The sequence below is a fragment of the Podarcis pityusensis genome, assembly GCF_964106645.2.
Source record: "Podarcis pityusensis genome assembly, chromosome: 9".
NCBI classification, from domain to species: domain Eukaryota; kingdom Metazoa; phylum Chordata; class Lepidosauria; order Squamata; family Lacertidae; genus Podarcis; species Podarcis pityusensis.
In genome coordinates this window covers 42,758,365-42,781,090 of record NC_138034.1, presented here as the reverse complement: position 1 = coordinate 42,781,090, position 22,726 = coordinate 42,758,365, and the positions used below count along the sequence as shown (strand labels likewise).

At 42.3% G+C, this 22,726-nt stretch overlaps 1 long non-coding RNA gene across 4 annotated transcripts in view; it reads left to right on the top strand.

The window, feature by feature from the left end:
• Positions 1–21,992, top strand: part of LOC308485890 — a 37,825-nt gene extending 15,833 nt beyond the window's left edge. Inside the window, exons 3-8 of one of the 4 annotated variants that reach the window (XR_013990814.1) lie at positions 6,201–8,912; positions 12,004–12,178; positions 12,986–13,117; positions 17,966–18,071; positions 19,049–19,265; positions 21,786–21,992. This is a non-coding gene — a long non-coding RNA (uncharacterized lncRNA). Of the gene's footprint in view, positions 1–6,200; positions 8,913–12,003; positions 12,179–12,985; positions 13,118–17,965; positions 18,072–19,048; positions 19,882–21,785 lie in introns of those variants that run through there. The other 3 variants (XR_013990815.1, XR_013990817.1, XR_013990816.1) reach the window with 3 other exon arrangements.
• Positions 21,993–22,726: the final 734 nt, after the last annotated feature.

Genomic DNA, 22,726 nt, shown 5'->3' with positions numbered 1-22,726 from the left:
TTTTACATAGTAGCAGCAGCAGTGGTAGAATAATTAATATACTGCTTATTTACCTGTTTAACTTGAGCTCCCCTTGAAAACTCATAGTAGACAACAGTTTCAGGTGCTCTTGCACATAACCAGAATCCTATCAACCATTTGAAACCTTCAGTTTCCCCATCATCATTTCTCTAACAGCAACTAATTATTATACCTTTGAAGCATCGGAAAGTTGCTCATTTATGGTCTTGTCTAGTTTATTGGGGAAGAGGCAAAGAATCTGGCTGTTCTTGTTGAGATAGTACACAAAGCCCATGGAAGGCCGGGTTTCACCACCACCCCAGTCCTCTTCACCAGCCTCAATTGTGGCAACAGCAATAGTAGTGTATTGAATGTGTTTTCCCTGAGTTTCTCCCATGATTTGCTGAGTGTTGTGACGAGTAGAAGAAAGTCTGTACATTGGATTTGCTTTGCTTATCCCCATCACCACTGCCAGAGGCAGCTTAAGTTTACTATTAATTCACTTCTGCTCAGGTGGGGAGAAGAGGTCTATGTTCTCATTTCAGGCTGTGTAGCATAGGTAGGGAAGGAAGGTGAGATCAGCCAGCGCTGGACCTCAGATTTGGGGCTCCCTTGGAGAAAGGGAAGAAAGGACAGAAAAGAAACAGATTTTGGGGCATTCTGAAAACCACATCTACTGTCTACTACATTCCTGTTTACAAAGTCCTTCCTAAGTTAAACTGCTAGAACAGCAAACTGGGCCACTTTCAAAAGGTGTTATTTATCCACAACTTCTAACTTATACAGCAATAGACAGCCTTCCATTCTGGATAAAAAGAGTCCCAGAAATTCCTCTCTCTGAGCTCTGTAAAGGCAGCAAAGCAATACATAATGAATAAGTTCCTCAATAACTCCTCAACCACATGGGCACAGTCTTGCTTCATAGTATTTCATCAGTTCCTAATACAAGCCTGAATACCTTGAGCAACTCACTTTAAAATCTTACTATCCCATCTCTTATTCCATAAATCAAACTTGGTGGATGGAGAGAATGTACCACAATGACCAATTCAAAGTCTGTCTGCCTCAGATGAAACAGTTGCTGCAGCATGGAAGGAACCCTATAATCAGATTTTTGTTAGTATTTCTTTCCAGGAGTGCTGAGACTTGTCAGCAAAAAAATGCTGAGAAAATGCTAACGTACAGCATTTTGTGGTCAATTTTGGTGTTCTCATTTGATTTAGCTTTTGCTATCTCCATACCTTGCACTTCTTGTAAGTTATGAGCCAAGTAGAAAAGAGTGCAACCTTGAAAGTATACTTGCTACAGCTTTTAAGAAGTTTTTAATAATATTAATAATAATCCTGGACACGCCGGGTATTCCTGTTATATACCTGCTGGGATTGACAAGGCATCTGACCCTCACCTGAATCTCATAGCTCTCCTGACGAGTGCTTTGGTCTGCCCACCAGATTGTTACAATTCCATTCTCAAGTAATCAATTTTAATCTAGAATTTAAATTCTCAAAACTTTCTTATTTATTAATTCGAGCAAATAAACTACTGCTCTCACTTCATTACAAACAGTATTTCTACCTGCAACACACTTGAGCAAATCTGCTCCTCTTCCTTTCACAGATATTTTGTTGCGATTTGCAACTGTAGCTGCCTCTGATTAATTATCATTTAACTCTTGGGGGAAATAATTCGCATGTCATGTGCATGGAAGTTGCCGAACCAATTAACCAACTAGAAGGATTACTGTTAATAGCACCAGTTTTCCTATAACTTGATATTGCTGGATAGTTTTGATGAACTGCAAAAGCATTTTTAGTTTGCTTTCTGTTGCCACCCTGGAACTTTTCTATATCAGTGCTACTTTGTTTTGTACAATTCCTTGCAAATGAAGGAAAACAACTTTTCTGCTTGCTCAGGGGCCATGCTAATCTTCTCTGTATCGTTCCAATTTTAGTATATGTGCTGCCGAAGCGAGCACTTCACGAATTTGCGTGTCATCCTTGCGCAGGGGCCATGCTAAATTGTTTAATGTCTGGATAAGATACAAGGATCTACTTGAAAATAAAACCCCAAGGTGGTTGTCACCGATGGAAGCGAAAGCTTTGAAAAAGCTCAATATGGAGGCCAAATGGCCGAAATATTGGGAAATTTTGGAACAAGAGGGAGACAGATTGAAATTGCAGAGTTTTGAAAAACTAAAAAATAAAGTGCGAGATTGGCTTCATTATTATCAGATAATGGAGGCATATAATTTGGACAAGAAAATTGGCTTCCAGGTGGAAAAATCAAAACTGGAAACAGAACTGTTAGAACCCAAAACCAAGATTTTGTCAAAGATGTATAACTTGCTGTTGAAATGGAATACTCAGGATGAAACGGTGAAACCTGCTATGATTAAATGGGCACAAGATGTTGGACATAACATAATGATGGCTGACTGGGAACAGTTATGGACCACAGGTATGAAGTTTACGGCATGTAATGCCTTAAGAGAGAATATTATGAAAATGATATACAGGTGGTACATGACACCAGTCAAGCTTGCAAAAATCTATCATTTGCCCGATAATAAATGTTGGAAATGTAAAGAAACTGAAGGCACATTCTTTCACCTTTGGTGGACGTGCCCAAGGATTAAGGCTTTCTGGGAGATGATCTATAATGAAATGAAAAAGGTATTTAAATATACCTTCTTGAAGAAACCAGAGGCCTTTCTCCTGGGCATGGTTGGCCAATTGGTGCCAAAGAAGGATAGAACTTTTTTTATGTATGCTACAACAGCAGCAAGAATACTTATTGCAAAGTATTGAAAGACACAAGATCTACCCACCCTGGAAGAATGGCAGATGAAGGTGATGGACTATATGGAACTGGCAGAAATGACTGGCAGAATCCGAGACCAGGGAGAAGAGTTGGTGGAAGAAGATTGGAAGAAATTTAAAGACTACTTACTGAAATACTGTAAAATTAATGAATGTTAGAACGATGTCAGAATGAAGTTACGTGGTTTTAGCAGCAATATTACAAAGGAGTATGTAAAAATGGATTGTTAACAGGTTAGAATCTAAAGTTACAATATATTAAGTTAAAGGATTAGGATAAAAACAAAGAGGGAAAGGATTTGCTGAATTAGCTAACTGGATTGGAATACAAAAAAGGGAGGTGTGAGGAGGTCAGGGAAACAAGTAAATGAAAGACAAGACATGGAAAGACTGATTTGTTTTTAAATGCTTTTACTTTTCTGTATTTTGTATTTTTTCTTTTTTTCTTTTCTTTTTCCTATTTTTGTAACCTTTTTTTGAAACTTCAATAAATATCATTTAAAAAAAAAAGAAAAGAACTTTTCTGCTTGTATATATTGATAATATAATTTTGGTTACTGAGGTCAAACAAGATTGTATAAAAACAAGATTGGGTGCAGGCCTGGCCAGGACATAGGCGTCCTGACTGTGACAAAGGTGACCTGTGTGCTTGCTTGCTTGTTTGCTTGCTTGCTTGCTTGCTTGCATGATTAACAGCTGTTGGGAACTTCAAGGTCCCTGCTCTCCCTTCTTATGGTCTTTGTACTAGACTTGGAGACTCCAATAGAGAGCATTCCATGTCAAGAAGGAGGGCAAGTAGGCACCCTATCAAATAACAGAGCAGGAGCTACACGGAGCAGGGCCTTTTCACTGGTGGTGCCCATTGTATGCCTCGCTCTTCGCAGACCTGCTCTCTTTTGGCCTGTACTTTGGAACTTTATAATTTAGGAAGAGTTTGGAAGAACTGGTTGACAAGTCTTATCAGTCACTGATGTATGAGCGGATTTTATTTGCTGCTATTCTGGGCTTCTGGTGCACCAGGGTTTACACCAGCATAATAGAGTTGGCCAGGATGCCAGAAGGGATACAATTTACAAGCTTTCTCCATTATCTGCACAGCAGGGGGTGTTCAGTAAACAGTGCAAAGGCTGACCTGAAGCATTCCCTGCTGGTTACCTGCTTTCAGCAGTAGGGATCGCTGTTTGGTAGTACCCAATTGGTTAGCTGTCAGATTCTAGAGCTCCCTATTGGTGGCTCTTAGGTAATTCACAAAATACAGAGTCCATTCATAAAACACAGTGTTCATTCATAAAGCAGTAACATAAATCTCCATTGCTACATATCGGGTGTATATTTCAGTGGTTGAACGTACAGGTTTATGGCCATGCTGTAGTGTAGTGCTTATGCGACTGTGAATAAAAGGTGGCTGGGCTCATTGTCTCAGGGTATGGGGGGGGGAGAGGTGACAAAACTGATTTCAATAAGTGCCTCCTCCTTTATTTACATAGCAAGTCCTTGAGTCTGTACTCTGAATAGTGATACCAGGGACCTAGAAGGTGTAGGGCTTGTCAGTCCAACCCCTGCAGTCTCATCAGGGCTGACCTTAAGGCAATTGGAGCAATTTGGCCAAATTGGGCCCCGCGTGCCGCTCCGAAGGGAGCCCCTGCACCAGGGCAAGCTAGATAGATTTTATTTATATCTATAAGATTTTGCAGACTTTGGCTGTGAACAGGGGCCCTGCCAAAAAAAAAAAATTCAAGTTGCGCCCCACTGCTTCAAATTGGCCCTCACTGGCTAGCCCTGAGTCTCATAGTTGCTGGGCCTGAGTTGCCCTGCCCTTGCATGAAGTCTTGGGTTTGCAATTTTGGGAGAGGGGAGGTGGCAGGCTGGCGAGGCCCCCTAGATTTAGAGTCCCTAGGCTTCAGCCTACTTAGCCTATACATAAATCTGGCACTGACAAGGATCCCCAATTCACCCATAGCTGGCTGTTCCTTGATATGTTATGGCCTTGTTGCATTGGCCGTTTGATGACATCCAGCTTCTGTAAGTAGCTAATATAAGGAGACCCCTACTAGATCAGGGATCCAATCTAGTCCAGTCTTTAGTTCTCACAGTGGGCAACCAGATGCCTCTGGGAAGCCCATGAGCTGGGCATGGGGGCAATAGCACTCCTCTACTTGTGTTCCCAGCAGCTTGTATTCAGAGGCATACTACTTCTGATGGGGTGTATGGGGTGTTAGGGAAAGGGTAGTGCCTCTGGTAGGGACACTTTGCACTCCTTCTGGGGTAGTTTGTCCACCTTTGGCCACCACCCTGGACTCAGTTCTCACTTGTGGCTCCTAGAAGCTTTCAGCAGGTGACAGAAGCCACACCTTGGCTTCAGCTGGTTGGCTAAAATAGGTGAGGCTAGCCAGTGTCTCAAGCCCTTGATGAGTTATGTATGTGAAGATTGAGCAGATGAGACCAATAATGGGTCCAACTGTCAAGAAAGCAGTTGCTGCATGTGCTATGAAAGAAGTGAAGGGCAGATGGGGCTCATCAGTCTGGAAAGGTAGCCCATCTAGGAGAAGGAAAATTGATCCTAAACCTCCACCACCTTGTGGGGCATCTTCAGGAAAGGAAAAGGCTAAGGAGTAAACCCTACACAAATCCAGGGTGGAGCCTCCTTCCAGCAACTCCTGCAGCCAAGCTGCTTTCAAACATATTGCTCTGCTCTCCTTTGGACCACATCAGCAAGGCCAAGAGTGGGGTCTTGTTGTCTGGGCAAGCCAGGACCTCCATATACACTGCCCAGTCTTGCACCCCAAGGAGGTCACTTCGGTGCAGCTAACACAGCAGTTCGACTTCACCCCCGGAGGTGCACTCCATTGTCTCTCAAGACGAATGGATGCCAATAACTACTTCTGACTCTGGAGATAATATATTATTTTGTCTGTTCTGAATTTTCCAGATTTTGTACACCTCTACCATATTCCCCATTACTCACCTTTTTTTTCTAAACTAAATAGCCCAGAACATTGGAACCTTTCCTTATACAGGTGTTTCTCCAGCCCCTTGTTCTATTTACTTCCACTTTCCAGCACTACAATATCCCTTTTGAGGTGAGATGACCAGAAATTTACACAGTAGTCCAAGTGTGGCCATACTACAGATTTGTCTAAAGGCATTACGATATTGGCAGGTTTATTTTCAGTCCCTTTCCCAATGATCCTAACGTGGAATTCACCTTTTTCGCTGCTAGTTTCAAGCTGCCTCCTATAAATATGCAAAGAAAACAACAGCTGCTTTCAGGGATCATATCTTCTTTCTCACCAAAACAGTGAAAGATTCTAAAGTATAAATAATGCATGGTCCGTCAAGCTCTGAGAATAAATTTTGTCTTCTGCTTTGCTTTCCTTCAAGGTATGACAATTTAGGAAAGAGTTTGGACAGAAACCTTCTCTACTTCTGTTGATATAAACATGCCCGGCATCTCAAACCCCCTGCCACAGATCCTTAAGTTCAACCGACAGGAGCTGGAAAAGCATTTTCCAGGAGACAGACGCCACCCCATATAAACGTCTCCCCATAAAGATAGAATCGCATAAACATTGGCAACAATGGAGAAGGCTCAAACCAAATTCACACAGGGACAAAACCACAAGCAGATCCAAAATTAATCAAACTTGATCTAATCAGTGGCTTGTTGGAGAATACAAGTTGTTTCTCTGTTTTTACAGAATTCAGATTACAAACTCCAGAGATGAGGGGAGGAAAGTGATGCCCCTTGTCTTAGCAGCCTTTCAGCAAAGAGAGCTGGTAGCTATTTTGAGTCCTTTGTGAATAAATACATACTGGCAATCTGAGCAGAATTCATGACACCTTTAAAGCAATGTGTTTTATTTCTTAAAGGCCTAGAGGAACTTTCATTTTGGTCAATGTAAGAAGAATACAAGCGCAAGAGTTTTACATAAGAGCCCATTGGATCTGGCCAAAAGCCCACCTAGTCCAGCATCCTGTTCTCACAGGGGCCAACCACATGTCTGTGAGAAGCCTGCAAGGCAGACATGAGCACAAGACAACCGTTTCCCCACTTGTGATTCCCAACAACAGGCATTCACGGGCACACTGCTTCTGACAGGGGAGGTAGAACATAGTGGTGTAGCATGGGGGTGAGGGGGACCCATGGCCCCAGGCACAAAATTCCAAGGGGGACACAACCCAGCACCCCCACAACAGGCTCTCTCACTGAAGTTGCTTGGCTGCTGCCTTCCAGAGCTGTGGGGAGGTGAGTCTCACCAGATCTGGGCCTTAGAGGCTGTAGCGACAGCTCCTTCTCCTCACAGCCAGCAAAGGGATCCCCCCCCCGGGCGGAACTCCTGCTGGCTAGAGCCCAGACGCTTCCTGGCCTGGGTCAATCCTTCTCCGTGGCCTCCCTCCTGGTGTGTGTTCTTGGGTAGGCACCCCATAGCGGGACTGCAGAGAGAAGAGCAGACCACTTCTCCAGGACCCTCTGGCACCCGCCCTCGAGCTGTGTGGCCAAGGAGAGATGGCCAGGGAAGGGCTGCACTCAACGCCTCAGCCTGCTCTCTGCTACCCTCCTCCTAGACTGCAGCTCTGGCTCCAGTGCCACCGGGACTCCACCAAGCCCGCCAAGGAGCTCCAGCCACTGTCCCATCAGGAGCTCGCCAAGCTGAGAGGCTGAATGCAGGAGCCAGCAGGCAAACTCCATGAGAAACAGCTGTAGCAGGGGTGCAGTGAGAAAAGCCTGTCCTACATGACATCCTCAATGAGGTTAGGGTTCGCAGTCCTTTCCTTGCCCGGGCCCTGGCAATGCATGCTATGACACTGATAGAACATAGCCATTGTGGCTAGTAGCAATTGATAGCCTTATCATTCATACATTTGTGTAATCGGTTTTTTAAAGCAAGAAGGGTAGCTAGATCTCACTGACTGGGCCAGCTCACACAATCGTTTAGGTTTCAGGAACTGGAAACCCCAAAGGAATTGCTAGATATAAATAAATGGAGCCAGAAAAACTTTTTGACCCTTCCCTTTCCCAACAATATAGTACAAGCCTCTAAATCAGGGGTCAGCAAACTTTTTCAGCAGGGGGCCAGTCCACTGTCCCTCAGACCTTGTAGGGGGGCTGGATTATATTGGGGGGGAATGAATGAATTCCTATGCCCCACAAATAACCCAGAGATGTATTTTAAATAAAAGCACACATTCTACTCATGTAAAAACATGCTGGTTCCCGGACCATCTGTGGGCCGGATTTAGAAGGCCATTGGGCCGGATCTGGGCTCCGGGCCTTAGTTTGCCTACCCATGCTATAAATAACCTAAATAGCTTCCCTCTGCTCCTTGGTGTGAAAATTGGGCTCGAATCGACAGCCAATGCCAGCATGCTTCATTATTTGCTGGTAATGCTATGTTCTAAATTTGTATGGATAAACATTGAAGATTCACACACTAATAGCACCATCTTAAAACCAGTGATGTGCAAGTGATTCCCACCAGTTTATCCTAGGTTTGCCTGTATGCCTGATTTGAACATGTTTTGGAATTTTCATATTGCCAAATTATATTTGAGTCCTGTCCTTTAGCACAGAGCTGGAAATGTGAAAAGCAGTAGCTGAAAAATATAATGTATTTACATCACACTGGATGTACACTGGAGCAATGCAGAATGTGCCAATATGATTGTTTCTGCCAATATGTGCAACACCATTCATATACAGCATGTGATTCCCCCATATCTGCCAAGAGAATGAATATGCAACCATTTTGTGTTCTGTGGATGGGTATTGTGTGATTTATGTAGAATATCCTGGAAGGCTGAAATGCTCCCCCGTTGGATAAAGCCAGCACTAGTAAAATATAAATTGCAGCTATCTGTTTCAGTGCCGCTTCATTACAGTAATTTGTTACCACCCGTGAGCATGGACAGCTTTTACAATTACCAAATTAAGAAAGCAAGATAAACAAAACAACACAGTTTCTGATGCATTATTGAAATGGTGCTCAAAATACATTCCTTCCTTATCTTTGCAGGAGAGAAAGCCTAGAAACAAAACAAAACAAAATGTTAACTGGTTCTTAAGGACTGAATACTATTTGTGAGCAGCACAGGGTGAGAATAATGAACAAATATGTGTTTTGCTTATTCCTCAGATTTTGGGGAAATATTTTTTGCTGTTGACTGAAGAGTGACGAGGGGGAAAGCAACAACAAAATATTGAGTTTCTTTGGCTTGGTACCCTATACACATTATTGATCTTGCATCATAGCGTGCATTCAACAATGTTTGCTTCAGTAACTGCTGGCCGCAACAAAAATAAAAGGTTGAAAAAGCAGAGAGAAAAGTTTCCAAAAGTTAAAAAGTAATAATGTTTTGTTTCATCTCTACCCTTTGTGTCAAAATTGAAAAGTATTCTCTTGTAGCAAAATTATCAGGCAAAATCTTGTGCTTCTTCAAAAGGTTAGAATACCCAAAGCTATGTGTCAGGGAACTGCCATCAGTACTGGAGGGGAAGCGCAAAAGCCAGAGGGATTCCAGAGAGCGTCCAGGGATCGGGAGGAGCAGCCCATCTTCTGGGGAAGAGAATCAGCGTAGCACCAGTGGAGAAGGGGGGCAGGTGGGGGAAGTGGCGAGGCGGTCCCATGACTCCTTGCCTGGGACCAGCGGGGAGAGTAGGGGTCCTCCGTTGCCCACGCCCTCCCTGCGCAGAAGGCTTTCGCGCAGAGAGGGTAGGCAGAGACTAGGCGTCAAAGAACTTCTTTGCTGGAAGAAGTTTAAGAAACGCCCACTCACGGATTCTGCCAGCGATTGAGTCAGCCACGGGTGAGTGGCTGTCCGGACAGAAGAGGTTCACTTTGGCAGCCCAGCCAGGTGTTTGCACCCAGCCAGGGAGATAGGCACCTGCTTACGCACGAGCAACCCCTAGAACCATTACACTATGTTTGCCATCCAAAATACAGAAATGGAAAAGGAAAGAATTTGTAGACCAGCCTTTTCTAACCAAGTGCCCTCCAGACAGGGCTGCTGGGAGTTGTAGACCCCAAAATCTGGAGGGTACCAGGTTGACAGAGGCTACAGAACTCTTTTTCTGTGTCTATGAATGGCACATGAAGCTTATCCAGTTTCTAAAGAGAAATACAGTGGACTTTCTTCAGGATGGTTTAAACCAAAATTGAGATGAGCTTAAACTCCTCCCTTCATAAAGAGCTGATCTATTTTTTATTTTTGCAGAAACCCTTTAGGGTATTTTCCATGCACTCTCTGTTTACACTGCATTCAGTTTAAGAATAAACTTGTTTTATAACTTCTTGGGTTTGGATCAATCTTTTAACCACTATGTGTAGGGCACTCTTGTTTCTCAGATATTTCTGTTTTTATAACTCAAAGAAACCCTGATTAAAGAGGGAGGGAAGTAAGCTAGCATGATTACCTTTGAAACAAGCTTTTGCAATGCAGAAGGAGGGAAAGGAAGAGACAACCTTTAATCCTGGACAAAGGAAACAAAGAGAATAATTTCTCAGAGGATGGAGGGACTGTTATGGGTCCAGGAAGGAAACAGAGGAATTGTAATGCTGGCTAAGGGAGCAGGACCAAGGAGGACCTGACAGAGGAGGAGGCTAACGACAGAACCACTTTCAGAATGCAAGACAGTCTTTGAGCTCGGGAAACAGGAAAAAACCCTTCCTGTTTCCAGAACCCTAAAACTTTCTTGCAATGCTGCCACATCAGAGGGAGAAATGGCTGTAAGGAGGAGGGGAAACATTGGAGCTCCCCTCTTCTGCTGGTATGCAAGTCCCCCTCAGCTAAGTGTGTGTGTGTGTGTGTGTGTGTGTGTGCGCGCGCGCGCGCCTGCCTGTGAGAGAGAGATATGTGTGCATGTGGCCACTTCCACTTTGGCCACACCAGCTGCTGGCATGCAGCCCTCAGAAGGGTGGCCATCTCTCAATGTGGCCCTCAGGCTTTAAAAAAAAGGGGGAGCTGCCCCTGCTCTAAGCTTTAGAGACCAGTGATGCATCAGCAGAAAACGTAAGCCAGATAAACCTGCTCATGTAAGCTGTCAAGCAATGTAAACAGTAGAATGCTGGAGGAGTGAACTTGCTCAACAGCTCATCGTCTATTAAAAGAAAAATCACAAGTTTTTTGTGTGTAGGTTGGCCATTGGCACATTGTCAGAAGCAATTCATAGATATGTTCGCAAGTCAGATTTGAAGGCAATAAAGAAATGAAGAAGGCAAGAGGGACAGGATAACCTGGTGCCATGGAAACCTGTGGCTGACTAAGATCAGATGCTCCTCCTATGGTTGCACACAGGGCTTGCAGTTTTAGCCTGCTGAACAAATAAGGTTGAAGAAATGCTTACCAGACCTTGCAACACTTCGAGAGCCAAATTGGATGTTACAAGAGGCATTGAGCTGCTGCTGCTGCTGCTGCTATTTATTCCCTTGCTCTTATTTCACTGCAGCAGCTGATACAAGCAATGAATGACATACCATCGTTGTGCTGTGCATCTTCCTCTCCCTGCCTGCACCCTCCTATGATACAGCATGGAGTCAGGGAGGAGAGGAGTGTGTGGTGACATGCTGTTTGTATTTGACTTAAAAACAAGAGGGAGCAAAGAGTAGGGAATGGAGGGTACATTTGGTTTCACTTCTCATTTAAAGGCAAATCTACCTAATTCGCACTTTCTGAACCAATACGAAAACCAAAACGCAACCATCCTTTGAGATTTGCATTTATCTCAATTTTGCCATGCAGTTCTCCAGCCAAGTAATAGGTGCAAAAGTGCATACACTGGAGTAAAGTGTCCGTAAACATGCATATATTAGTGAAAATAACATACAATGGTGCATTTTTTAAGGGAGGTCGCTTTGCAAAAATGTGTATATTAGGAAACATTGTATATGAATGTGTATATTAGGAGAAATTCTCAGTAAAATGCTGGTGATTTTCACGAGGAGGAGGAGAAAAATCACAAAGTGTGGAAATGTGGAGAACTGCACTTGAAGATGGGAAGAATGAGAAACTGAGAGAAACCAAATCTGACACATTCACTCATCCCTAGCAAAGAGAGAGTTCTGAATCTCTCCTTTGATGTTCCTCTGTCCTCCAAATGGTGTGAAGTTAAAGAGGTAGAACTTCGGATGAGGGAGTACTAGAGACTTTGATTTTCTTTATACTATGTGCTTTATTTGCAAATATGCAGGGATAACATACGTGGAGGCAAAGAGCCACTCTGCAAAGTAGCATATCCACAATTCCACATTGGACCCCTGCAGGTGAAAAGATCACGACACTGGGGATATAGTACCTGAACATTTCAGAACACTGTGTAAATGAATATAGTAGCCAACATACAAATGCCTTTTTAACAGAAGCAGGTAGGTAATATTTATCATAACTACAACAGGTATAGTCGATTATTAATTCATTTCCTATGAGGCTAAATCAATATTCAAAAGCTAAAGTTAAGACTCCACATTAATTTTGCAGGAAGATAAATGATTGCTCAGGTTAATCATATCAACCCCTCGTTTCACCAGCTGCCACAGATTAATAGTTTAAAAAAATTAAAGCACAAATGACTTTGTCACCTTCGTTGGTGAAAAATGACTTACTCAGTCTAAAATTATATTCTAATGAGTTTAAATAAAAAAAGAGCAAATGTTACCTTTCAAAGGAGACCTGAGACCTCCATTTTGACAAAATAAAAGAGATAGTGTAAATTCAGGGGCCAGCTACACTTTTAAGACCACAATAATAATAAAATAAAATAGATGACAAAATTGGACTTGAAAATGACTATACACTTCTACAGATTTTAATTTTCTTCATTTGAATATAAATGTAGCCAGGATTATTTACATGTGGCCTTTTCATGCTTGACCAAGAGTTTTGTGGGAATACTAAATGAAAGAGAATTCTGAAATTAATTTGTCTGAGGCAGGGCTGGGGAACCTATGTCCGTCCATATGTTATCAGACTCCAGCACCCACCAGCCACAGCCAGCATAGCCAATGGTCAGGCGTGTTGAAAGTTGTGGTTCAGCAACATCTGAAGTCCCACAGGTTCCCCACCCTGGTTTAAGGGAATACAAGAATATACAGCTACAGCTCATCATGGGTATTTACCACAGAACTTGAACTTTGATAATGATTATAAAATCTTTATCATCTTCCTCCTTATAGCAGTGTGTGTATTAAGGAACTGTTCCCATTTCATAGAAGGGTAAATGATAGTTCTACCATTTCCATTGTAAAGACATTGAGGATGAGAGAAAATGCCACACCCAAAGGCCACTCTGTAGATTCATGACGCAGGTGGGGACAATAATCTGCTCCGTTGGATGAACTGTTCTTTAAAACATGCCAAAGCCTGTCTGGGTATAACTTAAACTACCTAGATGTTGTTTCTTCATTTTTCACCTGTTTAGCTACCTCAGAGACCCATGTACACATTCTCAGTATGATTCATTGCCAGAAATAACACTTCATCTTTTCAGAGGTTCAAACACCACAATCTGATACACCCACTTATCTGGAAGTCAGCCCATTGAACCAAATGGAACTTACTTCTGACATCTTTATTTTGCAAAGTTCAGCTGTCCCTACACTTATCAGAGTTCAGTTGCCACCTGACTTTATGTATGAAAAAGAACAGGTGAGGCCAATTTTGAACTGAAAAATGTTTAGGGGGTGCAAGGGTTAAGATGCCTTCCCAGACTGTGTTTCAATTTAAAGAGAGAGAGAAAGCGAGAGAGTGTGTGTGTGTATCATCACAAAATGTCTAAAGTTTGTCCCTAAGCTTGACTTTTCAGGGTGGTGAAAGTTCAGTTGGGGCCCTTATAATGGCCAAATACGTACTGCTCTAAATCTCAGTTCCTGCCAGAGGCAGATTGGTTTATTCCCTGGTCCTCTGACGATAAGGTCTTGAATAAGGCAGGCATTGCATTAATGGAGACTGCCTTCAAACATAATTTGTATAATTTGCATGGTACCCATATGGACAGGTCAGGGGGTTTCTTTTCTTTTCTTGGACCTAGAGGTGCGAGCGTTATTGATTATATCCTGGTCTCCCCAAAACTCTTGGAGAGGTCACAGGGCTTCAGGACTTTCAATAGAATTGAGAGTGATCATCTTCCTATATCAATTTCACTAATTCCCCGTGGTTTGGAGGATCCGCAATACCGCAATCACTGTGCAGACCCACCTCCAACTCTGGCCCTTCGTAGGCGTAAATGGAACAGCGACCTGGAATCTAAAATCAAACTACACCTGCATTCATCAGACTTACTGGCCTTGAGAGACCAGTGTATCTCATCTATTTCTGACCCCTTTTCAACATTTCAGCAGGTCTCAGAGTCGCTCTTCCCACTACTCACGAATTCCAACCCTCCCAAAAAACAAAACAACTTGAGGGCCTGGTTCGACAAAGACTGTAGGAATCTAAGATCTTTGCTTAGGAAATTACAAAATAAGGTAAAACAGGAAGGGACCCTGTCCTCATTGGAAAACCTGCACAGGTGGCGTTCTCATTATAAAAATACTCTAAAATTTAAGAAATCCCTCTACAGAAAGGAACAATGGGAGGCACTTGACAAAGCGATCAAATTGCGGGACGACAAAAAGTTCTGGGAAATAATTGCTCAGGGAGTTTCACCCAAAGGGAAAATTGTAACCAACAGTATTTCATCTAACTTATGGTACCAACATTTTTCCCGGCTATATACAGCTCCAAACATTGCTAAACCGAGCCAGTTCCCTCCTCTTAAAAACGATCTATTAACGGGCTGGGATCCTGTTACCGAATCAGAATGTTTACAGCTAATTAAAACACTCAAGAATGGCAAAGCTCCCGGTGAGGATATGATTCCTCCTGAGGTGTTTAAACTAAATGCCCAGTGGTGGGCTGCTATTTTGGCCCAACTTTTTACGGTAATAAATGATATATGCAAAATCCCAGAAAACTGGAAACTGAGCCTGGTAGCCCCCATCTATAAGAAGGGAGACCCCCAAGACCCCTCAAACTATCGCCCCATAAGTCTCCTGGACATTGTGTATAAACTTTATACTCGCTACCTGCTAAATAAACTGGTTGACTGGTCTGACCACTCTAACCTGCTTAATCCGGAACAGGCAGGGTTTAGAAAGGGCCATAGTACAACAGGCCATTGTTTGGTACTACAGACAATGATAGATAAGTATACAAAGGTACATAAGAGCAAACTTTTTGTGGCTTTTGTAGATCTCACATCCGCTTTTGATTCAATCTGTAGGGACAAATTATGGCAAAAACTATATGAAACAGATATTGATAGACGACTTCTCAAAATACTTAGAGAGTTACATTCAGACACCACAGTTAAAATCAGAACTGGGATGTCAGGCAACTATACTGACCCACTGCCACTGGGGAAAGGGGTTAAACAGGGCTGTTTGTTAGCGCCGTTCCTCTTTAATTTCTATATAAATGACATTGTTCAACATATGGCAAAGTATAAGTCATCAGCTCCTGCCCTGGAAGGCAAACACCTGAATATATTACTATATGCTGATGACATGGCTGTCATGGCACTTACTCGAAGGGGCCTACATAGCATGCTGGAGGGGCTCGCAGCTTATTGTTCCCAAAACTCTCTAAAGATAAATTATGACAAAACAAAAATTGTGGTATTTACTAGAGCTCGCCACACATTTAGATGGTCTTTAGATGAACACAAAATTGAACAGTGTCTTTTTTTTAAATATCTTGGTATCACTTTCCAAGCTACATCTAGCTGGCTTGCCCACTTCAAGACTGTAGCCCTTCTAACACGTAGGACAATCGGTGCTCTGCTCAGCTTTTTTTATTCGAGGGGAGGGCAACTGGTGATCCCGGCACTAAAAGCTTTTGTTGGAAAAGTGATTCCCCAGATGCTATATGGAGTAGAACTCTGGGGATGGAATCAGAAGCTGTTAGAACGGCTTGAAATCTTCCAAAATTTTTACCTCAGAAGAATTCTAGGCCTCCCTCAGAGTACTCCGGCAGCTCTCCTAAGAGTGGAAGTAGGATTACCTTCTGTGTCTGCCAGGGCCCACTTAAGATTCCTGCGTTTTTTCACCAACCTCACAGATGCCCCGAACACCTTATTGGCTAAACAAGCCTTTGTATCATTACAAAATAATACTACTTGGCATAAAAACCTACTAGATATCCTATCCAGATACAATCTACCTGAGTTTAATACCCTCAAATTGTGGAGCCCTGATAAAGTTCGGGAACAGATCTTTGAAAAAGACGCCTTTTTGGACTCCACAAAGATAAAAAACTCTGGGTTTTCCTACTGGTTTCCCCGAGTAAAAGCAGTCAAAATCTGTGCCAACTACTTGGTGGAGATCACTGATCCCACCCTTCGGAGAGCTTTTACTATGGCACGGTTTCAAACACTGCCAACTGCATATCTGACCGGTAGATTCACAAAAACCCCAGTAGAACATCGTTTATGCCCTTGCCTTATGAAAATTAAAGAGGATCTTACACATTACCTCCTCTATTGCCCCATCTACTCGGGCTTTAGAGACGCATTGCTGCAAATTATACCCAACTCTATAACCAATCCTGAAGATACAGTAAAATTTTTGTTAGTTGATGCAAACCCACGTATTACCCATGTGGTAGCGGTTTTTGTGATGAAGGCCATGAAAGCCAGGGAAAGATTTATGGATGACAATGTAAAGACCCCTTCATCGTCTGTTTAACTCGTTGCTTGTTTTCCCTCTCTTTCTATTTTGTGGGATGAAGGTTTTGTTGGCGTAGTATGTAATGAATTTTAATATTTTTTAACTATTGTTGTGTTGATGTTTGTGTACAGGCATGGTCCTCACAATAAATGGATTTGATTTGATTTGAATGGCCAAATACTGCTATGAGGCTTCAGTTTACTTTTGTTGTTGTTTTTATAATTGAAATCATGACACAGGCAGGGGATGGGGAAGAAACACAGCCATGGTTCAAAATTCGTACTTCTCTGAATTTTGCAATGCAGTTCCGTAGCCAAGAGTTGTGTACAAAATTCCAAATACTAAAGTAACGTATACACAAAAATGCATATATTCATGAAAGTAACATACAAAACTGCTTTATTGAAATTAGTTTGCAAAGATGTGTATATAATGATAAATTTGCACTAAAATGCTGATGAGGACTTTATTTAAAAAATCACAAACTGATGAGGAAGTGTGGAGAACTGAGGGGAAATGAAGAACTGAGAGAAACAAAAATTGGCAGATTCACCCATCCCTAAACTTGGAACACCTCAGATAAGGCAGAAAGGTGAATGAACGGCAAGAATAAGCTCCTCAGACAGGAAATCTAATCACTTCACTAGGGTTAGAACCATATTCTAGGCTTCACAAACAAATATTCATGTTATTCCTGATTCAGCAGTGAGCTGATGCACCAGCTCCTCTCCCCACCCACCCCCATTCCTGCTGTTCCATTTGGAACTGATTTTCATCAAGTTATCACATCAAGCAGTGATAGAAATATTCATGATATCCTGAAGTGGCATATTACATTAAAATATTTCAAAGTGACTGGCCTGGTTGAGCATCAATAAGAAGAAAACGTATTGACGAAGGCCTGAAACTAATGCTGCCTTTTATAAATATCCTGCCAGACAAATAATGGCTCTCAGTGGATTCTGATGTGATGTACAGTTTTAAAGTAAATGCTATATTGCCAAGAGGCTCAAAGGAAACTGCCACCACAGTACAGTGGGCTGACTAATAGGATTTTAGTTTATCTTCCCTACCACAGAGATTCAGCAAAAGACTCAGTGCCCCGAAGTTGAATGTAGATTGATCCATCAGATTCACTGAGATGCCAAAACCTCCAGGTAAAATGCTACAGGTAAACAGATGAGGAAAGTTTGCTGGTGATTCTCTTAGACAAAAGAGCCGCACAGGAAAATGCCTTAAAACCCTGATTGTGCTGAGACTTGGAAACAGATTTCCATGAAGCCTAAATGGAACCACTGAAATGGTAGATTTGCCTTTTTTTCTCCTGATTATTCACTGCCAAATGTAAAACACTCATTTCATCCTCTTAATAGTGACTCAGTATAACATTGTAAAGGCTGTCTGCAGGTTCTCAATTGGTTCCAAATTGTACAGTCTATTTCTTTTCAGATTCTTACAGTATGTTCAGAATTTAAATAGACAGTCACACAAAGATGAATTTCTTCCTGTCAAAACCCTGTGGTTTTTGAACTTATGAACACACTGTTATTCTGAGGTAAGTTTCTAGTCTAGCCCCAAAAGCTGTTCTTGGTGCAGGATAAAGGGACTCAAATCACACACAGTGAGGTAAAATAATTTGTCACCTGGTGATACTCAGGACATCTGAAAAGGCTCATGAGACCTGAGTGACACTTGCATAGGAAGGGACCATATAATTTATTCTGCCCATCCTGTGTCTTCAGCCAGACATTACTGGAGCAGGAATGGAAATTAGTTCCTATGCCAGTAATGTATAAATTGAGCTTCTATCTTCAGTCAAGGAAAGGAGGGGAGGAATGACTGCCTCTACATTACACTCTGATGTCAAATTGTGTCATGCAAAAGAACATTACATCATATTGCCTCGGAGTCCATAAATAGCCAAGTCCAACACCAGTCTGAGTTTGAATTTATTGTATACTTCTACAGAGGTGCATTATACAACGTCATTATATAGGATTCAGCAAATTCTGAATATACACCTGGTTTTTGACACTTAAGAGGTATTTTAAGGACCACCCCTATTTTTGTGACTGTAATCTTCATAATCATGAGTTTCTACATTGCTTTTAATGTTACATTTTTAGGACCTTAGGGTGAAAGGCAGGTGAAGAAGATATTCAGAAACAGCAAGTGTTGACTACTGAGGAATTCCCATGGGGCTAGCTAACCATAAGACTCCAGATCCAAATGTGTGACAACAAACCTACTCTCCATGATAAGATGTTGCAGCACTCCTCCTTTGGGAGAGCAATAAGGTTGGGCTCCAAAACTCATATAAATTAAATAGAAATGGAAGCACAATTGCTATATTCCTGCCCTTCGAAGCTGAAAGCAGGACTATGATTAAATAATTGGTCTCACCTTGTGCAGTCATGTTAAATTCCAACAGCCTGGAACAATTAATCTTTATATTGGTCTTTCCTGCCCTGCCATATGCATTCTTGTGCTCAAACAGTTTAAAAAAATCTTTTGTTGCTTGACTTTTTGCAGATGAGTGTGTGAGAGAGACAAGATCATGGAAAAACTGAAACCAAGTAGATATGAGAAACCCGCAAGAAAGATAAGAGCACAACAACAACAACAACAACACTGGCCATTTATAAGCCAGGATTTCCAGTGCTGTAGGGACTTTAAAACTCATTCAGCTGAACACATGTGGAAGCCCCTTCTAGATCTTTGCACACACTTTTAACTTCAGCATGTTCAGGTAAACACCTAAAGAGGGCTTATGATGAAAACTGGTTCAGGAAACAGTCAGTGCATCACAGGGGCGTTATCTTCCTTTTTGTCTTTTCCCCCATTGTTACTCTTCTTGACCTTATGAAATAGGCCTCAAGGCAACATTAAGCAAGGTAAATGACATGTTAAGGGCATTACACTGTAATTTATGGTAGAATGGAAACACTGCTCTATGTGATAAATGCAGGAAGAAGCAGGCAACCAACTATGTCTTCTTACATCCTGAGAGTAGAGCTGTGCCCATTGGCCCAACCCTGCCATCGCATCCACTACTGGTTCAGTCCCATTTCCATCCATGCATGGGAGGGAAAGTCTGTAAAAGGAACCCTGTGTGGCACATATAGGCATGATCTGACTTCCAAATCATGGGGAGAGCCTTTTGTACATGACAAGATTCCCTTCACACCCATGCTCAAAATGGAGACAAAACGCTTAAGACCTAAGTGTCGTGTGGTCAGGCTGTTCAGTTACTCATTTGTCTGAGCACCTGGTATTAGCATCACTGTACATACTGAAGCCAAAAAGAGAAATCATGCCCTTTCCTGTTTTTAAAGATTTCTAAATAAAACAGTTCCGAACATAGACATTTCCAGCACGATCATTAATTAAGCATGGACAGAGGCGACACATCAGAATTCACAGCTTGTCTTGATCTCACCATCACATGCAAACAGACTGATCCTCATTAAGACTTATTTGTACTGTAAATATACTTTTAAATTATGCCTGAAGTTGGAAAGTACAGGCACCTCCATTTGGTCTAGAGTGCCTTATGTGTAACATCGCATCAGAAATATCTAGCATCCCTTCATCCCATGGATATAGTTATCTTAGGTGCAGCTGTACTATTCATGATGATGTTCCCAAGAACAGACACAGTTGCTTATAGCCTAGTATATCATTTCAACATTCGTGGTTTAGACTAGATACTAACATGCCTTTGGGCCAATCTCTTATGACAATGTGGACATCAGCTTGGAATGCTAAAACCTGGGGTCAAACCATGGGCTCAGTCATTAGATTGCCACATGGCCCTTGCTATCTCACGATCTATCAGCCAGAGAAGGAGTTACTGCAGGGACCTGACTTCCTCACATCCCATGTGAAAGAACACTCTTCTGCAACTCCCTGTTAACTAAGGATGAAGAGCTGAGGGAAGACAGGCTTTGGGCCACTAGGAGGCTGCACCTCCTGCCTCTCTAGAAGAACATAATGGAAGGAGGGGGGGGGACCAGCCTGTTCCTCTGTCTGAAGATGTCTTCTGCTTGGGGGCAGTCTGGTCCGAGTCTGGTTGAAAGATAAGGAAGCATAAAAAGGAGAGCAAGGGCTTTGAAGTTGCCCATCAACAATTAGCAGGACCTGGTCAACAGAGTGAGCAGGCACACAAATCACCTGGTGGCTTCCTCACTACTGTGAGATACATTGTGTTTTTATTTAAACTACAGCAATTAATTCTAAGTTTTTGTGCATGCCTATAAAATAACACCTGCACATCTTAAGCAAATTGGTGTCCCCTGTTTTTTGGTGATGCAAATCCTCATTCTCAGCAATGCATAACTGCCCCCCCCCCCCCATCCTGGCTCAATTGAACAGCCACTGAAGGAGCAGCTGCCCCAGTGCTTGCTTTCCTCTTCCCATCCACTGACCATCTTTGTTTTGGGTCTACCAGATTATGAACCTACCGGAAGGGGCTGTTTTATCGTTTTAACCTATGTGTATATCCTTTTGAAAATGTTAGATGCTGTATCAGTGTTAAATTATTATTCTCAGAGTTAGGTTTCAGCCTCCATTTTCTGTTAAATTGAAATACTTATGACCCACCTTATGGGATTGTTCTGAAGGCAAATTAATGTCAAGATGTGAAATGCAAAATTGAACAATCTTACATTGTTAATAATAGTGGTAGCCTTGAAATCCTTGAAGTGGCATTTGGAAGGGTGGCCGGATTAATCTCACACGCGTGTTGGAACATGATCCCACCTGTTTGACAAATGCTTCAAAGCTGAGAAACATGGGACCTTGCAAAGCCAAAGAGGGAAGTTCTTAAAATATAAAAACAAACAGCTGATTAGCTTCACAGCAAGGGAAATTGGAGGGGTACCACTGAGCCTGGCATGAGAAAAAACAGAAGTTTCATAATTCTCTAGAGCCTTGTCCTGCTTCTCTGACATGTCTTGAAATATAGCTCAGCTGCAGTCATCACAACTGAACTGGGAGCATAATTCACAGCTATTTTAGCCTTTTTAAACATGTTGTTGAGAGCAGTCCAACGGCCTGAATTGCACAGAATGAAGGGAAAGGAAGAAGAATATGACAGGAAACCCAGCCTCAAAAGCAGAGGGTTGGAATGACCGTCAATACCAAAAGAGGTGTCATGATGGACCTCCTAGAGGATTCTAATTATTTTATATTAAACCCAATGAATCATCATACTTCAGGCCTGGCCAATGTAATGAAACCTTTTCATTCTCTTTGTCCTCACCAATAGTCTGCCTCTGAAGGAGCGGGGGAGGGGATGCTCAGCTCATTTTTCTGTATTCCTGTTACGGAGTTACTTGAAGGAAGGACCTACTCACAGTGCAATGCTGCCCCCTGGAGTTAAAAGGACGACAGTTCGTTTCCCCAAAACAGTACAGCTCAGAACTGCCACCAAATTCAATGCAAGTTTTGAGTTGATTCTTCAAACAGAGTCACCTCCTTTATTTCTGAGGGTACCAAACACTATAGCATAAAGTACTGATGATCATTATGAAACCATCCCTTAAAATAAGTGTTGGATAGCTTTATAGAAATCCATTAAAAAACAAAAGTAGTCTCACATTCCTTCCATATAAATGATTCCTTTGAAATCATTATAAGAAAGCTCACTTGAAAAGAATTCTTGAAACACTGAGTTCAAGACAACAGTTAATTTTCTTATGGATCATGCTTTGATTTCAAGACAGTGAAGAGATGGGATGGGGAACAAATTTGGTTGGTTCAACAATTTAATACAAGCCTAGGGCTTGCCAATCGGAAGGTTGGCGGTTCGAATCCCCACGATGGGGTGAGCTCCCGTTGCTCGGTCCCTGCTCCTGCCAACCTAGAAGTTCAAAAGCTCGCCAGTGCAAGTAGATAAATTTGTACCACTGTGGCGGGAGGGTAAACAGCATTTCCGTGCACTGCTCTGGTTTCACCAGAAGCGGCTTAATCATGCTGGCCACATGACCCGGAAAAACTGTCTGTGGACAAACGTAGGCTCCCTTGGCCAGTAAAACGAGATGAGTGCTGCAACCCCAGAGCCGTTCGTGATTGGACTTAACTGTCAGGGGTCCTTTACCTTTACCCTTTTTTTACCTATTTTGCACTTCCTTAACCTTTCCATGAGTGAAAACACAGGTATGCTGCAACAGTCACCCTTCTCTGAATTTTGTAATGCAGTTCTCAAGC